This window comes from Physeter macrocephalus, chromosome 18 (assembly GCF_002837175.3).
Source record: "Physeter macrocephalus isolate SW-GA chromosome 18, ASM283717v5, whole genome shotgun sequence".
Classification (NCBI taxonomy): Eukaryota; Metazoa; Chordata; class Mammalia; order Artiodactyla; family Physeteridae; genus Physeter; species Physeter macrocephalus.
In genome coordinates this window covers 35,596,567-35,601,476 of record NC_041231.1, presented here as the reverse complement: position 1 = coordinate 35,601,476, position 4,910 = coordinate 35,596,567, and positions in this window count along the sequence as shown.

Genomic DNA, 4,910 nt, shown 5'->3' with positions numbered 1-4,910 from the left:
TGTTGGTTACAAGGTATGTTCACTTTGTGAAAAACCATTCATTTATGCTTTATGCACATTTCTATATGAATGTTAAATGTTATATCCCAGTAACAAAATTTACTAAAAAGAAGAAAAAAAATCAGCCAAGGTAGGGACACCATTTCTTTCCAAGTAATAAAAAGTTATTACTTTCCTGTTTGTTTGTTTGTTTATTTATTTGTTTTGCGGTACGCGGGCCTCTCACTGTTGTGGCCTCTCCCGTTGCAGAGCACAGGCTCCGGACGCGCAGGCTCAGCGGCCATGGCTCACGGGCCCAGCCGCTCCGCGGCATGTGGGATCTTCCCGACCGGGGCACGAACCCGTGTCCCCTGCATCGGCACGTGGACTGTCAACCACTGCGCCACCAGGGAAGCCCCTGTTTATTATTTTGTATAATCGCATTGCCCTGCCAATTTAGTTTCATGACGTTAGGTGTTCAGGTTTTATGTGTCTTAATACAGAAAGGGTTATAAAACTATACATTTAGCTACTCACACAAGTGCTATAAGAATGTCAGCGGAAGCAATTGTTTCTTAATTATTCATTGCAATTATCAACATGGACAATATTCAACTTGCAACCAAAATAAATAGATGTTTTAAGAGACCTTGGTGGAACAATCAAATCATCAGTCTCAGAAAGTAACCCCCTCCTCAGCCCAGTTCTCCCGCTGCCTGCCAGAGTTTCAGTTCTATATTTATCTCTTCAAATCAGCAGTATAGCAATTAGTTATTATAATAACTTACCAATTTATTGTGTGCCGACTTTATGCCAGGCCCTGCATTATCAGAGTTTTTCATACTTTAATTGCCTCACTTCATTTTCACAACAACCCTGCCACAGAGTTGTTTTATTCTACTTTATAGTAGAGGAAACTGAGGCTGAGGGGTCCAGACCCACAATGCTGGTGAGTGACAGAGCCAGAGAGCCAGCTGGAGTCCCACCCAGTGTGCTTTGCTCTGTCTGGGACCTGACGTCAGTAACAGGAAATAAGTGACACGTGTAGAATTCTGAATCCCAAAACATGGCTCTTTACAGGTTACTATAGTTACTTCTCTACACGATGTTCTTGTTTTTTGCCAGGATAACAGTGGATCCACTATTAGCCATTGGGGTGTTGAACCTCCACCATCATCATGAAACCCGAGGACATTTCAGTAGGTTTAAAATCGTGTTCCTGCCTTTTAATCAGACCTTTTATTTCAGAAGCCCCTGAGATATTAACAGGTCCTGTACTATGGAAGCTTTACAGATATTGTTATTTGCACCTTGTGTAAAACATAGGGGCTTTCTAAAGGTAATATGGCTGTATTTTAGGCAGAGTCCCACAGGACTCCTTTATAAGCGATGCATTTGGGTCGGGGCGGGGTGTACACGGGTGGTCCCTCAATGTGTTGAGGGAGGGAGAGGGCATCCAGGCAGGAAGACGTGTCGAAAGAGAGGACTTGGATGTATTAGGAAGAAGAGACTCAGCCTGGGAGGGACAGGAGAGAGGGGACAGGAGCTGTGCTTTTCAAGTGAATAAGGCTCTTGCTAAACTAGCAAACCCATGCGGAGGAAGTGGTTTGGATTAGGAATGGGGCAGGAGGACAACCAAGGCCTGAAATGTGTTATTGACAAGCATTTAGAGCACTGAGCTGTAAGGGAGAATAAGAACTCAGTATCTGGAGTTGTCTTGCCTCCTGTGTGCCAGCTGGCCATGCTATGGTCAGGCAGCTTTATTCCCTTTTGGCATTTCTGGACTCTCAAGGCCTGTGAACTTCGCAGATATGGCACACTAAGACACACACAGGACTAAAGACAGAAGCCAGATCTTCTGATCCCTTTAATTACAGTCATAATGGTGAAGAGGATGGTGACATCCAAGGACGACCACAGGGCCTCTCTCTCACCACTGGTGAGAACCATATTCCTTCCCCTGGTTCTGTAGCTCCCAGCAGAGTTTTGGAAGCTGATTAAAGAGAAAATCAGTAATAATAGGTAATTAGAAACCTTATAAAGAGGAAAAATGCTCTCATCAAATTTACCAAAGCACCTCCATGGCTGGAAGTGGGGAAGGCATTGGAAACCTCGCTGGCAGCAAGGGCCACTTGAGCCAGAGGTTGGCCTAGAGGCTGGGGCAAGTGTGCAGAGGGACTGGAGCAGGGAGACTGTTTAGAAATGTATTTCCCAGTCAGCAGCCAGTGGGTAAAAGGCTAAGGAAAGCCTTTTACTAGCCCCAAGAGAACCTCAGCTGGTGAAACCAGTGGCACAATGACCAAAGGCGACTGAGGGGGAGAAAGGAAGAAACACACACACAAAAGAGACAGGACCCACCACCAAGAAAGGCTGAGTTGAGTGGGTTTCTCCACTGGCCATCCACTTGGCTATTCAGAATACCCCAGGAGGGTAGTTGGGAGGAGTTCAGCAAAGTCTTGGGTCCAGGTAATCCATGCAATTAGCTGCTTTAAGGTCCCTTTCCTTTTGGGGTCCCTTGGGACCGTCCGTGTCCATCTTGGGAGGGGTGGTGGGAGGTAATTGAATGACCACAGTTGGCTGAGTGTAGGTTTAGCCCCCAGGTGACCTGCTTGGACTTCGATAGCCCTCCAAGCAGTTGATCAGCATCCCCCAACCTTTGGGGGCATCTCCCTACCCAGGGGATGGTCACAGCCTCTCTCCGATCTATGGCTGAGGCATACACTCCCACCCTAGTCCCCGCAGGACCCCCATCTGAATGCTCAAGAGGCTGTTGGGGAAAACGCCCTGAAGAGACACAGACTTTCTTTTTTGCATTCCTGGGCCACCAATCCTAAGGCTCCCTGAGGCTGGGGGCGGCGTGAGGGGCTCTAAGTGACAGAGGTGAGGTGTGGTGGGAAGGGGTGCTCCCCGCTGTGGGTAATCATCCAAGAGATTCATGCTGCTTTGGGGGCCGAGTTTCATTTGCTGGTTCCTTTTCCTATCTTGTTTACTGTTTTCTCTTTGGTGCTCTTTCATTTCTCTACTCAGTAAACCATACTGCCCAGGGTTATGGCCAGGGTTGTCCCAGGTGAAGCAGGACACCCTGAGTGAAGACTGAGACACAGCCTTCTCTGTCGACAAGGTCACATTCCAGCTGGTAATGGACAGTCATAAACGGAGTGAGTGTTTATGCTCAGTGGGGGCGAGCAGGGGGGTGGTCTGGGAGCCCAGGGATGGGGAGAGGTTGAGGCCAGGGAGGTCTCCCAAAGGAGGGGGAAATTGGTGCTGATTTGTGCTAGAGTTGCCAGACAAAATACAGGACGGCTTGTATTTAATGCAATATTTGTGACATACTTCTACTTAAACAATTATTTGTTGTTCATCTGAAATTCAGATTTAACTGAGCATCCTGTGTGTTTTCATTTGCTAAACCTGGCAATCCTAGTTCCTGATGAATATACAGGAGTTAGCTGAGTAAATAGAAGGACAGGAGGAAAGGGCATCCTGTGGAGGGAACAGCATGTGCAAAGACCTGGTGGTGACCATGCTTCACTTAAGGAACTGAACATTGTCCAGTGGCTGCAGCATGGAATCCAAGGGGAAAGGGAGGGGGCAGAGAGAAGGCACTGAACTGTCACCTGGTTGTTGAGGATGTGCTAGGTGCCAGGCACGTTGTGAAGATTTAGGGTGCAGTTGTGAGCCAGACAGACACAGCTTCTGCTCTCAGGGAGCCCATGGTTCAGCTGAGAAGCAGTGAGGGAGGAGGGAAGGACAGGCACTGTGGAAGTTATAGCTGGGGGACATCAGCTTAGCTGGGAGGTCAGGGAAGGTCAGAAGGGCCTCTCTGAGGAGATGACAACATGCTGAAGGACGAGGAGACAGGCTTGCCCCGGGCTGGGGGAAGCGTGTTTTAGGCTAAGGGAACAGCATAACGGAGGCCCTGAAGTGAAAAAATGTGCAGCGGGTCCCGGATGCCAAAATGTGGCAGAGGGGCTGGGGTCCTGAGAGAGAGAAGAGGTGCAGAGGAGGGGGCTGGACAAGTGGGCAGGGGTCGGATCCCGAAGGCAGTGGGAACCACTGAAGGAGTTTAAAGCAGGCAGGGTGACAACCAGCTTTGTGTCCTTTAAGGTGACTCACGGTGGAGGGAAGAGGACGGATGGGTAGCGTGGCGGCAGAGAGAATGAGGGAGGCCATGAGGGGGCTACTGCAGATGCCCAGGATGGACAATTTGGTGGCTTGGCCCGGCGCGATGGTGGTGGAGATGGAGAGAGAGGGAAGGAGAGATGGATCCAGGCTGCACTGAGGAGGAAGACTTGGCAGGGCTGGGTGATCTGGCACCGGGATGTGAGGGGGTGGGAGTAGCAAGCATGACTCAAAGCTTCTGGTGTGGACAGATGGGAGGATGGTGGCACCACTTGCTGAGCTGAGCTGGGGACTTGGGAAGCTTGGGGGTGGGGAGGCGAGAGGGTTCAGGTTTGCACATGTTGAAGGTGAGGAAGCTGGTGGTGGACCGTGGAGGACAGACTGTGAATGAGGAGAAACCCAAGGGGAGACAAGCAGAGCTGTGTTCAAATGTCTCTTCTCAGACTTGGCTGTGTGGCCTTGATCACCGACTTCACCTCTCCTTGCCTTCGTTTTCTCACCTGTGTTCATGGGATGATGTGAGTCGTCTTCATAGTTGTGAGGTGTGGTGGGAAGCCTCCAACATCACCCCTAATGACCCCGCCTCCTGGTATTCAGATCCTTGTGCGGTACCCTCCCACACTGCAATAGGGTTGGTCTGTGAGACCAAGAGACTATGGGTATGTCACTTTCAAGGCTGTGTTATAAAAGACATTGTGGCTTCTCTCTTAGATTGCTTGCTTTTTTTTTTTTTTTTTGCGGTACATGATGGGCCTCTCACTGTTGTGGCCTCTCCCGTTGCGGAGCACAGGCTCCGGACACGCAGGGTC